At 36.5% G+C, this 20,017-nt stretch overlaps 1 protein-coding gene across 3 annotated transcripts in view; it reads left to right on the top strand.

Annotated features, from left to right (window-relative positions):
- The first annotated feature begins 7,005 nt into the window (after window positions 1-7,005).
- Pgant5 (polypeptide N-acetylgalactosaminyltransferase 5) overlaps window positions 7,006-20,017 on the top strand; it is a 69,024-nt gene continuing 56,012 nt past the window's right edge. For 2 of the 3 annotated variants that reach the window (XM_069848981.1, XM_069848978.1), the window contains exon 1: window positions 7,006-7,125. The gene's annotated coding sequence lies outside the window, so the exon portion shown is untranslated. Of the gene's footprint in view, window positions 7,126-7,149; window positions 7,302-20,017 lie in introns of those variants that run through there. The other variant, XM_069848979.1, reaches the window with a different exon arrangement.

The raw sequence follows: 20,017 nt of genomic DNA, 5'->3' as shown, positions 1-20,017 counted from the left end.
CCAAGGGGGCTGTTACACTACCGAGTGCTAGGTCTACTCCTCATTTCTTTATATTCACTTAATTCATTTCTAATTTTTGCGGCACATAAAACATTGTGATGCTACAAAAAATCTATTTATAGATATTCGTGGAGAGATATGTTTTCAGAACTCTTGACGTCAAAAAAATTGTTTTGCTCCTCCCATCACGGCCGTCTATATTATAGACTACATAAATGAAGTTAAATTTCTTGCAGTTGCCTTTAGTGTTCAATCCAGAAAAAGTAAATTTATTTTCTAGTTTAGATTATTAAATTAGGCATATTTCATTAATTATACGTCTTTTGAATTGAATGGTGAATTTGCAAAACGACTTAAGTCCACATTTTGGGGGTTTTGAGTTGAGAGCATAATTATGTTACTGCGTGCAAGGGGCATCGTTTAGTAGCATAATGACTTTAATCCAGGACTTTTGTATAGTTTTTATTAGCAGCAGAATATTTTGGTTAAGGGATAAAACGACTTTAGTCCTGGACTTAAGTTGTTTTTCCTGTCAAGTGCTGAAGAAACTTAATATGTAATTTTAATCATACACTCAGCTGACAATTAATTGTTTTTTTGTCTGTTGTCATTGGTAATCCTTTCCGAACTTATCCTACGTTTACCATTCCTTCCAGTGCATCCTTCAGTAGGCAGTTCTATTCAGCCAATGACACAACCAATTCCCTTTCTACTTCTTGATCATTTGAACATCATTCTTTCTCCACACTTTCCAACACAGTGGTTTATCCTCGATCAATGAAACCAAAATTCAAGATATTCGTAAAATGCTTAAGCACATTCGTGATGAAGAAGACGTGAATGCATTTTACGAAAACATTATAGCATGGGAGACAACAAAGAATTGAAAGATGAAACTAAGCTGTGGTCTCGTTATAACACTCCTAAGAGTTGTCTGTGCTCTTGTGATTAACAAATTGTTCAAAATAATGTTGTTCAACAACTGCAATAAGGTTATTTTATGATTTTGGTATAAATACATTTAGTTAAACATGTTTGTGTGTCGGTAACCTAATAATTATGATGCAGGATTGAAGTTAATTTGCAGAACAACTTAAGTCCTGAAGATAATTAAATTTTTTACGACCTGAAGAGGAATAAAAAAGTATGAATTTTTATAATAAAACTATTTCTCTTACATATCTATTACATATAAAAAATTATATTGTAACAATATATGATTCAGCGAGGCTAAAAACAGTTTTCTTTAATTTTCTCAAAACTACTTCTAGGGACTTAAGTCGTTTTGCAAATTCACCATGCAATTATAGTTAAAGAAAATAAAGTATGGATGTAATACAATTTGCAGCATAGTAAAGGAGCTGAATCGTTACGCAATGCGTAAAACATGATATAGTGAGAAAGTAAGTCTGACTAACGTGGCACTCATCTTTAAAACGTGGTCAATATTTAGTTCGTTCCTCGTGACTTCATCCTTACTACGTTATAGTCGTGAACATCCTTTTATGGCTCGTAAAAATGTCGTTTCCAAGACTAGATAACAATAAGAACCCACTGTTATTTTTACGTCTTGTTATCCAGCATTCACTCTCATATACAAGGCAGTGCTGCGATGCTTTATAAAACTTCAATGGGGAACATGCTAAGGTTGTAGGTATTTTATTTTGCATCGAAATGGGTTCTGTTTTAATAGGTTATTTAATGGTTGTCTAACGCAATGATTCTCAACGGGGGGGGGGGGGGGCTTAGAGAATTGAAAATTAAAATTTTGTTTTTCATTTAACGACGCTTGCAACTACCGAGGTTATATCAGCGTTGCCAGTGTGCCGGAATTTTGTCCCGCGGGAGTTGTTTTATATGCCAGTAAATATACTCACATGAGCCTGTCGCATTTAAGCACGCTTGAATGCCATCGACCTGGGCCGGGATCGCACCAACAACCTCGAGTACAGAGGGCCAGCACTATACCGATTTCGCTACACATGCCGACTTATTCATAAGTATTTACTAAAGATGTTATTATTTTGGTCCAACAGAATAATATCTGTTATGGTGACAATTAATATTTGAGGAGAAAAATTCGCTCCGGCGCCGGGGATCGAAAGAGGAGAGTTAGATCCGGTACTGTGGATTGAATTCCGCGCAGCTCAGTGGTCAGAGCGCTTGGTATGTAGAACCAAGGACCCGGGTTCGATCCCCGGCGCCGGAGCGAATTTTTCTCCTCAAATATTAATTGTCACCATAACAGATATTATTCTGTTGGACCAAAATAATAACATCTTTAGTAAATTCGTCTAGATTTAGATTTTAGGTTATATGGGATTGCTGTGCACTTCACTGCGGAATCCCGGCCATTAGTCACTCAGCTGAGTGCGCTCCTTGTATAATGGCAGTTAACTTGGAATATAAACGTGAACGCATATGCCCAACTTGGAGTCAGGCCACAAAAGAAATAACACTGTAGGAGGAGAGTTAGATCCGGTGCTGTGGATTGAATTCGGGTAGCTCAGTGGTCAGAGCGCTTGGTACGTAGAACCAAGGACCCGGGTTCGATCCCCGGCGCCGGAACGAATTTTTCTCCTCAAATGTTAATTATTCATAAGTGTTTATAATATACTGAATAGTTTATGCAAATCTAGTCTTTCAAGTAAAGCTCCCTCTAAAGCAGATTTGAATAATTTCAAGGGGAAAATTGTTGCGGAGCCGGGTATCGATCCCGGGACCTCTGGTTGAACGTACCAGCGCTCTGCCAACTGAGCTACCCGGGAACTCCACCCGACACCGTCTCAACTTTTCCCTTTATATCCACACAACTCGCGTGGGCTGACGAACGCCAGAGACCCACATCGAGTGCACACAAACTCTGTGTGACTTGGAAAAGATGAGACGGTGTCGGGTGGCGTTCCCGGGTAGCTCAGTTGGCAGAGCGCTGGTACGTTCAACCAGAGGTCCCGAGATCGATACTCGGCCCCGGAACAATTTTTCCCTTGAAATTATACTGAATATTATTATAAAAAGAGAATGTTTGTGTGTTTGTATGAGGCAATCTTAGGAAACTATTTAATCGATTTGGAAAGTGTAGTTCCTTCCAATGGTAATAGGCTTTATGTCATTACAGAAGTTCCTGAGAGAATCGAGGACTGGGCACAAATGCATGATACGGCATGATTAAAACAGACCCTACGCACAGAAAAGTTGATATACTGTCGAAACTAACGATGACTGAGCGATATGTAGTTGAATTTAATGCTATTAGAAGGTAATAAAATAATAAAAATAGAGCTATTAATTTTACCTGTATTATTCGTGTATTAATCTGAGGCGGCGCTGACAAAAGCATTGTTATTTTAAAACTCGTGTATCTTGTTAAATATCAGTCCTATCAAAATTTTGTATAGAGTAAAACTTATCGGAAATCGTTTATATGTAACATTTTAATGAAAGCCAAAAGTCAGGGCGATATTTCGATTTATTTAATTCAGGCCCCCTTATAAACCTCTTTTAAATTAAGTATTATGAATCCCATATAACTTAAAATCTAAATTAGAACGAACATAATTTATATTACAATTTCCATAGAAATCGGTTCGGCCATTATCGTGTGAAAAGGTAACAAACATCCAGACAGACATACATACAAAAATTTCAAAAATGCGATTTTTTGTCTCAGGATGGTTAATTATACGTGTTAACACCAATTATTTTTAGAAAAGCGAAAATTACCAGAAAAATTTCGGTTACAGATTTATTATTAGTATAGATGAAGTTTGTAATTCTGGTGATTCTATTGGTAATTCGCCGAAAGTTTTCTTAATTAATATTTGAGAATAATTAACTTAATACTACTGTTACGTAATTTAAAATTTGTTCAATCTAAGCTCGATTCCAGAAATTACTTTGTAAGTAGAGACGAGAATTTCATGCACTATAAAATCCTAAAATATGCATGCATTCATGCACTATGAAACTATGAAACATGCATGATCAAGCGAAAAATACATTATTCATTCATTCATTCATTCATTCATCCATTCATTCATTCATTCATTTTATTCCATAGATCTTACATGCGCAATGAAGCTTTAAGATGTGGAAAAAGTCAAAATTTTACAATATTACAATTACAATTCGTACAAATTTTTATAGTTTTACAATTATTTAGTAATTTTCTACAATTTTTACAATTTCGTGCAATTTTTTTACAATATTTTAGAGAGATGTAGTGAGATGAGGTGAGGTCCGAGGATTCGCCAAAATATTACCCGGCATTTGCCTTTTGGTTGAGGAAAACCTCGGAAAAACCCAACCAGGTAATCAAATCAAAGGGGGATAATCAAATCAAAGGGGTTGATGCCGAGGACTCGCCATAGACCATCCGGCCTCAGTCCCACTTTCATTTTTTTGTTCCAAATTTCTTATTTCACTTCACTTCACTTTTTTTTTTTTTGCACAGTTGAAGGGTCCAAGGAAAAAACCAGGTAAATCACTTTTTCCATGAAACCTGGTTTTTTCGCTGAAACAGTTGACTTGCCTGCTTCTTTTCCTGTATGCCGAAAGTCTGAAGGCAAATAAACTCATGATTAATCTGTTTTTTTTTTTTTTTTTTCCTGTTTCATACCTCTAAAAGATAGTTCTTTCTATAGAGAACCTAATGGCACCTCAAACTCCATCTCGACAAAAAAGTGACTTACCTGGTTTTTTTCCTGGACCCTTCAGTTAACAAGTAACAACATTTCTAAATGGTTTCTGAGAGGTTCCTGCGCTTGTCAGTCAGTATGTTTTTGTAGGCAGAGAATGACCTCTCTACATCGCAAGAAGTTATGAGTTCAGACTTGAATGAACCTTTAGTTTTCTTTTCCTTTTCTTCTTCAACCCTTATTCCTGAAGCTAAATTAAGGGACATAAAAATTGAGAAACTGAAGTGTCCCCACTCAAAACCATTAAAACTTGCATTTATACTGAATAAAATTTATATTATATGCATGATTGAGCTAAAAATTGCTTAAATATGCATTATGCATATTTTTATTCCCAAAAAGGCCAAAACATGCAAATATGCACTGAACAAGTAAACTTACACATATTTGGAAACTGAAAATAATGAAAAGGATAAGTACAAAGTTTAAGCTGTGTGTCTCTTGCAATGATTTCTGAAAGTTCTAATTCCCAAGGCAAGAGATATTTCACTCCAATGTTAGCAATACTAATAGCAAGGGTATTAGGCCTAATCATTTTGACAGAGTAAGTTGGTAGGGTCATTTTTCGAAACTAAATCTTCGGCGCAATGCGTACATGACTAATGTTTGTTAACATTGACAAATTGTAAGTACCGGTACCTTAAATTTATGTCCTACACTCTAATCTCAGTCAAATGCACTGTGGATTTTAAAACATTCGTCTCTCTGTACTACCACAGTCTACTATATACAGTCGCGAAGCTTGAGGTGTTTTTTTTTGCAAATCTCGTGATAAAGCGCTCCAAGTGGTTAGCAACTAGAAACAATAGACTGTCCATGGTCAACTTTGGACTGCGTCGTATTTCTATCGAGTGCTAGCTCGTTGCGTTTTTCACATTGATGCTTGTGAAATGTTCGTTATTGGTTATAATTAAAATGTTAATGGCTAAAATATAATAATTGGAATAATAATATGGGACAAGGAGGAGACGTTTGTAGTGCTATAAATTGTAGCAACAGTAAGAGAAAGAGGCCAGAGTTATCCTTTTTCCGATTTCCGAAAGATTCAGAAAGGTTCCTGGGTTTCCACAAGAATGCTGTGCAGAAACAAAATAATTTGAAGTTCTTTGTGACTGTTAGAATACATTATATCCTTAAATTTCACAATGAAATGTTTCAGTCTAACCGAAAGGACATTAGATACCTGTTAAAGTTCTGTCACTTAGGCTGCTAAATTTCCAGAGAAATAAAGGTTAGGTCTACTTTTTTTTCAGAGGATATATTTTTAATTGTAGCTATTAATTTTGTTATTATTTTTATGTGTTATTTTACTAAAGACGTAGAAAAATTAAGTTTGTTTTAATGAAATTTATTGATCACGTTTTATTTTCAATTCTGGTGGGATTATTATTGCTTAGGCCTACTTTTTTTTTTTTTTTTTTTCAAAAAATATGTTTTTAATTATAGCTGTTAATTTTGTTGTTATTTTTATTTGTTACTTTACTAGAGACATAGAAAAAGTCTGTTACAATAAAATTTATTGATCACGTTTTATTTCCAATTCTGGTGTGATTATTATTGCTTAACCTCATCCCACTTTGTTAACTACGTAAGTCTACACTACAAGTACCTGTACACGTAAGTTACTCCTTTAATTCATATTTCCATTATTATTGTTGCAAAGGGAAATGTAAATTAATATTTATTGGTTTCATAGTTAATTATCGCTATAATCTTGAATGAGTGAAGCTATTATAGTAAATTTCAGTTCGTTTTGCATAAACAAAAATTATATTAACTTATTTCTTGCAGGTATCTTCCAGTTTATGGTGCAATTTAATATAATTAATAAAATAACAAATTAACTTTATGCATTTAATATTTCAATAATGGAAGGAAGGTGTTAATTTTTCCAAAAGAACACAACGAAAGTGTTAACATATTTTGTCGGCTGCTAGGAGAGAGATCTGCGATGATGAGGCGATAGTAGCGATCCTAGTGGTGGGCAACTACCCATGTTTGCATTTTTACTACATATTGAGCTTCGCGACTGTATATAATATACTGTGGTACTACATTAAAAAAATTAGGGAAAAGTAGAGAATTTGTACATCCAGTTCATCTCTGATAGACACCGAAATGGCGAAGTCTTAATTATAATAATATTACTTTGATTATGATCGTTATAAACTTAAGATGCCTATTCAAAATCTATTAAAGTGGATTGGAACTCGTTAACCACGGCTATTGGATATTGAAGCTGAACCGCGAAACTTGTGGCCGAATATTTAACTATAATGCCGCATCATCTTTATCCCGTTCGTGTACAGTAAGGTAGGCAACGGTCTGACGTGGCTGAAGTGTGTTGCCACCTTGTGGGAAAGCTTGAAATTAGTCGGAATTGTAATGGAGTGCAGATAAGAACGCTAGGAACAGGTGTGATCTCTTGGTTAGTCACTTCATTAGATAATTTAAGATGTGTTGATAATTTTGTTATATGGTTCATTTATTATTACATTTCACATAATAACTCGTCAAAATGAAATGAAGGAGTGTATATATCGTTAAGTGTACGGTGTGTTGTCTTTATCAAAAGAAATGTGTTGCCTTCATAAAAAGAAATAGGTATGAATATATTAATGTGTTTATCGCGGAATGCTCAGTTTTTGCCAACCATGTATGGAATACGTAGAGCCAGCGTGTCCGTTGGAAGGTGTTGGTATGTTTGGTTAAGATTGCAGTTATCAATTTTGTGTTTGTTGGGATTGGTTGAATGAACTTGAGATCATTGAACAAGGCACAATGAAGGGTCGATGAAGAGCATAAGTAGAGTTTTTAAATTACATTTATTGTTTGTGATGAATATTGTGATATTCTGTCAGATTCAAAGTAAGAATCAAAGCGAAATCTTATATAGCTCTAGAATAGTGCACCGTAAGGAACTGGAATATATTATTTATAATAATTAGGGCCTATGTAGTAGCTAATGAATAAAACTTGCATCTAGAATTTGGAGATTTTTCCTGCTAAGAAATATAAATATCTTTCTAATGATATGGGAAGCTGCAGATTCGACGTTCATAACATTGTGATCCATGTATTCTATTAACTCTCATGAGTGTTGTAAGTAGGTATGCAAAAGGAAGAATTTGTGTAGTGAGGCCTTTCTTCATTACAAATTATTGAAACAAATATTTCATAGAGTTTATGAATATAATAATTTTGAATAATAACCAATATCAGATAATTTCTTATGTGTGGAAAGAATTTGTGAGCAATTTTATTCATTTCTAGCCTAAAAGCATAGATAATACATTGCTTTATTAGGACATTTTCTTACAGCTAATATATTCAGGGATCTTTCTAACCAAAGTAGAAAGAATAGAATTCTAATGAGAAGCGAATTAGTTGAACTCTGAATAGCCTACTTCGAAACTAGTCAGCCAGGTAATTTTCTAATAACACAGTAAAGAAGTTGTAAAGTTAATCAGTGAATAATTCGACCCCAGTCGTCCATTATGTCTACTTTTGCTTCTAATCAGAGGATATTCAAACTGTTCGGTTTAAAGAGCGGTTCTTTGTGATGGTATTCTTTTCCATATAAAAATGTCAAACACGTTTTACTCTCCAAGTGGGATAAAAAGAAGACAATATGGCTTAGACTAAGTAAATGAAAGTGTTCAGTTTTCATGATTAGTATTTCTGTAGGAATGGCTGTGTCAAAACTTGCTTAATTAGAATTACTAATCATACACATATATATTTTTATGTTTTTTTTTTTTTTTTACATTTATTGTAGAGGAGTGTTTAGGTGATGCAACCTTAGAGTCTTGTGCTTGCTGAGCTCTTGGGAGGGAGGCAGACATGGGTTGGGTGAGTTTGCAGATACCTCGGATATACCCTAGGCCATGTCATTAAATAGAGATCTCCAGATCGAAAGACCCCAACTGAGGAGTCAGGTCTCATAATAGGCACTCTCAACGTAATTCACTGTCCTAGAATCTTGAGCTTATAACAATAGAGAAAAAGTTGTAAATGACTCACCATCTCTCTCGCATATCACCAAGGCTTGTATGTCATCTTGTGTGATATTTTGACATAGAACTACCTTACGTCTTTTCCTCATTAGGTATGAGGGGGAGGGGAGCAACTTGGAAATTGACTGTCACATAAAAATGCGGCCCCTTTGCTTGTTATCCTTGTCTTTGCCTTGTTCTTCTTGTAGTCCCTTAGTCCTCTTTGTCTTTGCCACGTTCGTCTTGTCTTCCTCATGTCCTGTATTACTCTTGTTTTCCTTGTATTCTCATAATCCTCCGTGCCTTTCCGTTGTTTTCCTTTTATGCTCCTTTTTCTCTTTGTCTTCCCTCTTTCCTCCCTTGTCTTCTCTCCATTCTCATTGACTTTCCCTTTTTCTCATTGTATTTCTCTTGATCTACTTGCCTTTTCTTGTTGTGCTTGTAATCCCCTTGTTCTCCATGTTTCCCCTTCATTTTGTGTTCCTCGTGTTCTTCTGATCTTACCATTCTTCTTCCTGTGTTTTCCTTGTTCTTGTGTTCCCTATGTTCTCCTTGTATTCCCCTTGATATTCTTATGTTCTCCTTGTTCTTCTTGTATCCTCTTGTACTCCTTGTATTCCCCTTTTCTTCTTGCATTACCTTCATTTTCCTTGTGTCCCACCTTTCCTCCTTGTCTTCCCCTTTTTCTCCTCGTCTTCCTCTTGTTCTACTTGTCTTCCTCTTGTTCTACTTGTCTTCCCCTTATTCTCCTTGTATTCCAATGTTATCCTTGTGTTCCTCTTGTACTCCTTGTATTCCCCTTTTCTTCTTGCGTTACCTTCTTTTTCTTGTGTCCCACCTTTCCTCCTTGTTTTTCCCTTTTTTTGTCTGCCCCTAATTCTCCTTGTATTCCGATGGTATCCTTGTGTTCCCCTTATTCTTCTTGGCCGCCGGCGTAGCTCAGTCGGCCTGCCGATCCGGAATTGCGCTCGGGCGCGGGTTCGATTCCCGCTTAGGCTGATTACCTGGTTGGGTTTTTCCGAGGTTTTCTCCAACTGTGAGGCGAATGTTAGGTAATCTATGGCGAATCCTCGGCGTCATCTCACCAAATACCATCTCGCTATCACCAATTTCACTGACGCCAAATAACTGAGTAGTTGATACAACGTTGTTAAATAACCAACAAAAAATTGTTCGTGTGTCCCCCCCTTTTTTTCGTGATCCTCCTGTTCCCCTTGTTCGCCATGTGTTCGCCTTATTTCATTTCTGTAGTTCTGTGTAAAGATATGCTTCATAGTTCAGCTATGGTACTATAATGCACCTATCTATTTTTATATATAGTAGAATAAGAGGAAGGATGTGGTGAAATAGATTGTGTTGATATAATGAAATTGTAAAGCTAGGAGAAGTAGGAGAACCGTTGAAGAATCTTCATTCTGAAATTTTATCCACCACAAATATTACCCTAGTTAATGCTGGGGAATTGAACCAGACTTCGTTGTTTTGCAGAAATTCTTTGCTGAGTGGGTTAGGAGAGTGGCTGCAGTAGTGCGCAGTTGGTGGATCGTTTGATTGCGAGTTAAGGGTGAGATGAACCCACCGACACTTCGCTCCCCATTGTTTATTTATTTTAGTAGGTTATTTTACGACGCTTTATCAACATCTTAGGTTATTTAGCGTCTGAATGAGATGGTCATAATGCCGGTGAAATGAATCCGGGATCCAGCACCGTAAGTTACCTGGCATTTGCTCATGTTGGGTTGAGGGAAAACCCTGAAAAACCTCAACCAGATAACTTGCCCCAACCGGTAATTGAACCCGGGCCACCTGGTTTCGCGGCCAGACGCGCTAACCGTTACTCCACAGGTGTGGACTCACCCAGTGTACTGTTCCTTGAAATTACATTTTGTATGTAGGCGGGAAATGGCCGGTAATTCTTGCCTGGAACCCTCTTCTTCAGGGACAGGGTTGTACGACACGGTCTGTATTTTCTTCAGAAGTGAGCGTGTCAGAACTCGCGGACATGGTAACCACTAGATGGTTAGATCAGCGAATAGGGATTATAAAGAATGGACACTGAGCGAATTTTCCTGTGTTTTGTTTCTCTGTGCGCCAGCGGCTAGTTCCACTTTCAAGCGCTAGAGGTAGTGTAATCGAGCATATGCTAAGATAATAATTGAGAATAGAGTTAAGGCACAGGATCCAAACATCGCCTACCTTATTGCATAATCCAGTAACGCTTTGCTTTAAATAAATTAAAGTTAACAGCTTTTCCTTATTTCTCAGTGACAAACTAGTTGTAATAATAATATTTTATATTTCAGATATAATACATTATATTATAAAATAATATAATACATTATAAAATTAAGTATCGAATTCGTTTAATATTTGTATAGTAATATAATATAGGTATATGGTTTTACTTCTCGTAAGAGTTTTGTTTTTCCATTTTCAGCGCTATCAAATCATTACATATTTTAATTGTTGTTGGAGTCAACGTCTGAACTCTCATTCTAAAGGAACTCTAGAGTCTAGACATTGCAGTTAATGAAGGATTTATTATTTTATGGATCCAATTTATTTTATTTGATACATAATGTACCTAGATGTATTAATTGAATGTGTTATATTTCCGCTGTGTCGACTGCTAGCTGGTGTGATGTCAGCGCCAACTCTAGGGAGAAAGCAGAATCTGACGCTTTAGCTGGCTTGAAGGTCATTGAAATCAGTCCGGCTACATCAAAGGTACCGACGCGAAGTGTCCATTCTTTATAATCTCTATTCGCTGGTTAGATGATCGAGATAACTTGATAATATGTACAGCCACATAATTATTAGTCTGGCATTGTTAACCCTGCCCTGGTGACCTGAAAGAAAATTACATCAGTAATGACGTGAGATTTGAGATTTCCCATTTCATTTTTTGGCTTTTTACTGAATATGACATGGAACATACTGAAGGAAGTATTTCAAGCAGCTAAACGAATTCCCACGTAATAAACCAGAGTGATTAGTAGCAAACAAAAAACAAAGCAAGGTGGGGTGTGTCAAACCCCACGTCACCAACGCAGGGTTAAGTTTCATTAACTAATATTAGAAGAAGTAGGCTGTGCTGACCTATGCCACCGGTTCTATTTCCAGCTTAGTAAACTGTGGACAGTCATAACCCTGTTTTTTACCTGAAAATGCCATCATCCTTGTATATGGTGAGCGTGTTGTGTGTTTTAACGTCTTGATTGAGTGTAGATTGTGTGTGTAACGAGGCGGGATGTGTTCGCGCGCAAGAAGTATGATATGTACAGAGTCCTCCATATATATCAGAGATGGGTAAAAAAAGCTGGAACAGTTTTTTTTAAACTGTTACAAAATTGAAACTGTTATCGGAACAGTTTCGTGATATAACCTGTTCCAAAGGGTGTTACACTGCTCCAGTGATCACTCCAACGTTCCACATGGTTCCAAGAGATAAACAGATCAATTTCCAAACAGTTTTCCTCTTCTTTGCTGTCTGCAAAGGCCATGTCTAGCGCTATCATTGACCTCCAATCGAAAATAGGTATAATATCCATTTTCCACACGGCCTTCGTGCAACAGTAGCCTATGTAGGATAGCACAATTTAATTGTACGAATCAAACTCCCTAATAAATCTGATATTAATTATTAGCTGTCCATTGATGGAGAATATGTTGATGGTGCCCTAACATAGTGTTAATTATTAATATACCGCGAAAAATACCATCGGTTAATCCCGTAGTTATTAAACTCTCCCAGGGTTATAAGCATAACTTTTACTAAAATCGATTCATTTTGAATTGTAGTTCTTTACTGTACTCTTTAACAGTAACCTACGAAAAATGACTTTCGTGGTCATAATACACTGAACAGCTGATTTAAAGACGATACAAGGGCCTTGAAACATGTTCCTGAAGCAGACGAGAAGTTGAAACAGATGGCACTGATGTTGTACCAACGAGTTAGATACTATAGAGAGGACAAAGATCTCAGAAAGTTGAAGACAATTGAACATTGGTCCGCCATGTTTCGGTTAGTCAAAACAAAGGGGCGTGGTTCGGATGTTGTAGGAAATGACTATGATGAAGTTAGTATTATTGTGAATTAAGCTACATATTAAGACTATGTTAATAAGTAAAAAGTAAAATACACACAAAACTTTACGTTTTATAACAGCTGTAGGCCTATGTTTTATTAGTTTCACTAAATATAGCCCAGATATTAAATGACAAGCTATACTCGATGCAACCAAAGCAAAGCACCTAAAGACGGATGAATTTAATCGGCAGAAGAAAAATAAATAATTTTTTGACTTCGTCACAAATTTAATTACCTTACAGCTAATCTAACCTAATATGAAATTATGTAATTCAGTGCTCACCAGGTGATTTCAAGAGAGACGACGTATGTAACTAATAGGAGTAAAATATAGGAAAGGTTAGTGGCGAAAATTAAAAAAAATATATCCAGTACGGTAATTAAGTTATTGAGAAAAATTCATTTGAAATTGGAATTAACACAGAGAACTTTTTGAAAACTGCAATTATTAAAACTACAAATAACCTCTTAGCATGCAACATAATAATTAAAGAATGACAATAATAGAAAGTTACTCGTGATCATAACTCACCACATTTATTGAAGCGATAAGATACTTACGATTAACATTGTTATCAGAAACAACAGGAGCCACAGCTAGGTACACTTCTTTTCGCGTGATGGAGACATCATGTAGTCTAATATAATTTGAAACAAATATTGTCGCGTGATGGAGACATCTTGTAGTCTAATATAATTTGAAACAAACATTGATCTCACACGTGTCTCGCAACTAGGCAGAGGCTTTTGCAGAATAAAACTGTTCTTACTTTATTTTGAACAATAATGACAAATTGTGTGTGATGCAAGTGCAAACTTTCCTCTTTGTTAACAAAAAGAGCCCTACGCATTAATAAAAGAAAATTGGAGTAGGCCCTATAAACACAATAAATACTAAACTCTTGATGGTACAAACTTATTAATACAGATATTTCGCTTATGCTCAGTCCGTCTTATCTTATAATTCTCTGCGGCAATGGTACCTCTATTGAGAGGGTTTAATTATCCAGCAACGAATATTATCATTTACGGTACATTTCATTTAAATCCGAGGGAATGGGACATTTTTGGAAATTTCAAAGTCTTAATTATTACTTTTTCATTTATAAATCAGCTTTTTACAAAACCTAGCGAAATGTTAAAATTAAATATTGATGTATTTGAAAAATATAATACATGTACCAACTCGTTGTAGTGTACCTTTGATAAGCACTCCTTGCGGAGGCCGGCGGTACTATAGACCGCCATGTTTTTTAGGGAACGATCCATAGTACTGTTGGCCTCCGCAGGGAGCGCTTATCAGAGATCTTTAGCCTCTCTATAGTATCTAACTCGTTGTGTTGTACACATATTCTTATGAAACTGTTTCTTTGAAACTGTTATTTTGGAACAGTTTCGTTCATGAAACAGTTACAGTCGAAACTGTTTCTTAAAAAGAGCAGTTTATCCCATCTCTAATATATATGACGTAATGGAATGTACAGAAAATGCGGTAATTTCCTAGAAGACGGGCAAAATCCAACATGGCTGACGAAAACTACCAAAAACTTTCTGCCAACTATGAAGTCCAAATGTCACCAAACATCGCAAAATCAAAGATGAAAAATCAAATATATATTCGTATTTTTAAAGAAGAACAAGCCCTCCAAAAAATGAAAATATATTTAATTTTTCGCCTTTGATTTTTTTTTGGCGTTTCGTGGCATTCGAACTTCGTAGTTGGTAGTACTTTTCTGGTAGTTTTCGTCCGCACTTTACCCCCAAAAATCACAAAAAAAAAACATAATAATTTATCACCTTACCAAATAAAATTCAATTCTCATTGACGTCTTCATCGACAACCACTTCACTTCCAGTATAAATGACACAGGCTTTAAGGCAATCTAACCTTAAACCATGCAGGCAACAAAGATCTAAACCAACACTTTGTCGTACAGTCAACTGTGCATAAATAAACCACGTCTTTACACTAAATGAAATTCTCTTCGAACACTTATTACACCATAACATCTACAGAAAATTCAGTAAGTAATTTCTTTAAACCACAGAAAAAACAGTTTTCTCCTCAACATTCAACACAATCCTTAATCACCAGCGAAAGAACTAAACCAAAATCGACACAAAATTTAATAAATAATTTCAGAACACGGATTCCTTCCTTTCCCTCTTACTTCAAAGTTCCAACCTTGTGCACACAAAATAAATCATTGGCACTGAAAAGTGCCTTTTCGTAAGCATGATGATGCGCATTCGACAAATGCAGACAAATCTACAATGTAACATCACTCACGTCAAACAAGCAGGAACGACTGACAACATCATTATCCATTCAAAATTAATGAAAATTCTAGAATAAATTACAACTATAACCAATCAAATCGAAAGAAAATCATAAAATGACAAACTTTCAATAGCTTTAGCCATCAGACACAACATAACACAACTCACGTCAAACAACCAAGAACAACTGATAACGTCATTATCCATTAAAAATTAACGAAAATTCTAGAACAAATGACAACTATAACCAATCAAATTAAAAGAAAATCACGGCGACACCTAGTATAAAAAACCTAGAACCAACATTTAAAGTCACTAAAAGATCACCAACATTTAACTCTGAAATAAAAAAGTTGGTAATACGTACTATATTCAACCAAGTGCCCGTCTTCTATGAAATTACCAGAAATGCTACCGCCCACAATACACCAGCTGTACGCACCAAAAGTTCAAGTCGTTTGTCGGACGTTGCATGCATGCAATTCACTTCAGCCTGTCGTGAGATACAGAAAGGATTAGACTACTCATTAGTGCGCAATGTAGTGCAGGCTATTGTGTTTTTTTTCTAATTGTTTGGGAACACTGAATGGATTACTCATTTGTGCGAAGTGTAGTTCAAACTATTATGTTTTTCTGGTTGTTTTTAGTAGGTTATTTTACGACGCTTTATCAATATCTTAGCTTATTTAGCGTCTGAATGAGATGAAGGTGATAATGCTGGTGAAATGAGTCCGGGGTCGAACACCGAAAGTCACCCAGCATTTGCTCATATTGGGTTGAGGGAAACCCCCGGAAAAAAACCTCTACCAGGTAACTTGCCCCGTCTGGGAATCGAACCCGGGCCACCTTGTTTCGCGGCTAGACTCCACAGGTGTGGACTTCTGGTTGTTAGTAGTGTATAACATATTGCAGCAAGTTTTTGTAGTTTTAAGTTTCCAAAATAGGTGGACAGGTCATTTCGAACATTTCGCAAGAAGAGATTAGTCGATTATTTCAGAACCATCTTTCGAGATGACAGAAATGTACTGAAGCATGAGGAGAACGCTCTGAACATAGGTTGCTCATAAATAGTTGCCCCGCCAAACAGGTTTTAGAAACTAAAGTTACTGCCGTAGAAACGGCCGCCGATTTGACGCTGTGCGAGATGTATATAACAGAAAATGCCGCCAAGATGGAGGTGTGAGGGACGTCATAGAGTGGAAGTAATGTAACTGTGTAGATTTTAACAGCTTATTCCTCAACAGATTCTAATACCATATTAGTCCCATATGAATACTTTTCTCAGAAAAAAATTGTTCCTCTAAATGATAACACTTTTACTCGGTAAGTACTATACTTAAGATTCTGATTTTTACTCATCATTTGACAAGGAATAATTTATCCCTTTGCAGTTTTAAATAAAAGGCCACCGGTGTAGCTCTGTCGGTTAAGGCGCTTGCCTGCCGATCCGGAGTTGTGTACGGGCGCGGGTTCGATTCTCGCTTGGGCTGATTACCTGGTTGGGTTTTTTCCGAGGTTTTCCCCAGCCGTAAGGCAAATGTCAGGTAATCTATGGCGAATCCTCGGCCTCATATCGCGAAAATACCATCTCTCTATCACCAATCCCAGCGACGCTAAATAACCTCGTAGTTGATACAGCGTCGTTAAATAACCAAGCAAAATAAATAAAATGGACGATTTTCTTGCAAATTAAATAAAAAGATTAAACGCGTATCGTTATTTCCTGTCATCAGGAAAGGAAATCATCAGGGATGGAATGCTGCTTGCTATTCCGACGAGTGCCTGTGTTTTTTCTTACGTAGGTGAGCCGACAAAGCGCTGTTCCCTGACTCCGTAGACTTTAAGCCTGATTTTCTAGTTAACCGTGCGCGTAATTACATAACTTATAATAGGAAACCTATTAATGTATTCTATTGTCCCCTTCAGTCTGCAGAATTATATCGCTTCCATTCTGTATGGAGGACTCTGTGCTGGTGTCTTGTTCGCGTGAAGGTGTGTGAACAATAATGCGTGCGCTCGCGGTTTCCACGTGTCTGTGTAGTGTGTAAAATTGTCTCCACGTGAGGCGTATGGGCGTGCGTGGGGAGGTGTTAGGAGAGAGTGCACAAAAAAATGTTTTTGGGAGGTGTATTTGAGAGGTTGTGTTGACGGGCGTGGTGGTCGGTGGGTGTGTTCGCGCGTGGGAGATGTGGAGCTGTGTGAGCGCGTGGTTGTGTTCGTGGGGGCGTGTGCCCACAGGAGATCGCGGGGAATATATGTGCACACTTAGGGATGTGGGTGGGAGAGTGTGGGTTTTTGTCTCCTTGCGCACGTCATTGAGATGTATGAACCATTTTCGTATAAAAGTACATTTAATTTTCACGTACGTCAGTGAAATCGAATAACATTTTTACTTTAGAATAGCCTCGAGTGTCGATGAGTAGCCACATATGTCCTTCTTCCGCTAATCACGTAGCCCATCTATAAGGGATGCCTGAAGAATTCTTTAGGTCAGAAGTACAAGCAGATTTTCATCTCTGACTAGAACACGTCCTTGATAAACATTTTAAAAATCTACATAACATATTAAACAGTTGATCTAAATGAGGGGTTGGAAAGCAATGGCGGATCATTAATGTTTAGGCGAGGGGTTTGGACTTTTTCCATTGCTGGTTGTCACAATCAAAAATTAAGACACAACGTTTCGAAGGGTGGGTCTCCCTTCGTCTTAGTGCCAACATACTGCTAAAGACTTCGGGTTTTTCTTAATTAGAATTTCCACCGAAGCCAGGAATCAATCGATCAGTCATACAGAATAGCTGTACGTAACGATCCCAACAGTAAGTTTTTTTTTCCTTTCTCTCCTTCCTTCCACCTGAAGACGAAGGGAGAACCACCCTTCGAAACGTTGTCTTAATTTTTGATTGTAACAATCAGCAATGGAAAAAGTCCAAACCCCTCACCTAAACATTAATATTAAACAGTAGTCACCGGCGTAACTCAGTGGGTTAAGGCGCTTGCCTGCCGGTCTGAAGTTGCTTTCGGGCGCGGGTTCGATCCCCGCTTGGGCTTATTACCTGGTTGGGTTTTTTCCTAGGTTTTCCCCAACCGTAATGTGAATGCAAGGTAATCTATGGCGAATCCTCGGCCTCATCTCGCCAAATCACCAATCTCATCGATGCTAAATAACCTAGTACTTGATACAGCGTCGTTAAATAACCAACTAAAATAAAAAAATATATTAAACAGTAAAATATCTGACTTCTCAGCAGGATCGCCTCTACTGCCCTCCAAATTCCCTAGTCTGTGGTAACTTCATTTACTTATATGTCTACTTCCCATTTTTATTTATCTTTTATTTTGACCTGTTACCGTCTTGACTTTTGTGTGAGGGATTAGGACCAAATGTTTTCTTAATTTTATACAAACAAGCAGTTTTCTTCTCTTTTTTTTTTTTTTTTTTTTTTTTTTTTTTTTTTTTTTTTTTTTTTTTTTTCCAGAATGTCCCATACAAATTCAAGAATGAATAAAACGAATTATTGTCATTGCGTGGAGTTGAACCCGAGATCTTTAGTGCAACAACGTAATAAAATAACTCATTGCTACTAAAATACAATACCAGTTCATATGCATCAAACTAGCAAACTTGCAGTAAGAGTTCCTTGTGCAGTGTGCATGTAATTTATTATTAATTGGCAAGATTGCGTACCTTCATATTTCAGAGGATCATTTGAATCTTACTGTAGGCCAGCGATTTCAAATAGATGGGCCCATGAAAGGTTTGGTTCGGTCCTCCGAGGGGGGGGGGGGACCCAGTCAGAATATATAGTTACGCGAAATAAGACTGTTTCGATAAATATGAAATAGGTACAGATCTACAGATATTTTTCAAATACAGTACATTTTATCAGCAATTGGCAAATAATCTGATATCCTCGAAGATAAATTATATTTCTGAAGAAGTAAAATAAATGTTATTGAGATAGACAAAGATAGCTCATAATTTGAAATGTATGACATTGATAGCTTAAAAGAACTTAAAAATCAATTAATTGTATTACATTTTTTGGACAAAATATGTGGATAATTTTCCAATTCCAAGAAATATGCATTGCAAGTTCTGCCAATATTTGTGTCAACCTGCATGTGGGAATCAGCTTGTCTGACATAAGTACAGTAGTGTACAAAATTGTTACTGAAATTGACTGTCAGTCACTTTAAGATTATTCAGAAGTAGACTGTCAAACAGTCACTTTCAAGATGCTTTGAGATTATTCACCATCACTCACACCCCAACTTAGATAAAATCTCCTATGGAAATCGTGCTCATTTTTCCCCATTAACATGGAGTTCAGTCAGTTAAATATAAAATAGGCTAGATGTAAAAATGTTTGCTAACAAAGTTATTACAAAATACAAAGTTACTGTTAATCCATACTTGTATTGGGCGTTATGAAAAACATTCCATCTAATTAACCAGAAACAGTTTTTTCTTAAGTATTGAGTATAAAATATTATTTCTGTCGTCTGATTTGTATCCAAACTCTAAAATTTCTCTTTGACCCTTGAAGAAGAGTAATTGAAGACCACTGCTAGTATTTTACTGTGAAAATTGGTTGGATGTTTTGGATTGAAATTCTTGCAGTGCTGCTGACTCTCTGCAGCAAATTATTGATGTTAAATGGGCATGTCTGTATTAATTTTGTAATTAAATCTCATTCACTATGAAGAGAACTGAAGTTTGTTTTAAGTCTATACACTTAACTTCCCTATCATAAGCCGAGGATCTTCTTTGGTGATGACGATGACTTTCTGTTTGTGCCTTCGTATTCCCATTTGTCACATTCTTTTCGTATTTACGAACAGAATCTTCAGTTTTGAGCCCAGTTGACAATTTTATCGCAGTTTTGTTATTTTAGGATTACTAAGAATGTATTTCCAGGAACCTGGTCTTAAAATCTTGTTTGTGTCTC

This window comes from Periplaneta americana, chromosome 16, assembly GCF_040183065.1.
Source record: "Periplaneta americana isolate PAMFEO1 chromosome 16, P.americana_PAMFEO1_priV1, whole genome shotgun sequence".
In the NCBI taxonomy this organism is placed as follows: domain Eukaryota; kingdom Metazoa; phylum Arthropoda; class Insecta; order Blattodea; family Blattidae; genus Periplaneta; species Periplaneta americana.
The sequence above is the reverse complement of the archived record's forward strand: the minus strand, read 5'-3'. Positions and strand labels throughout refer to the sequence as shown.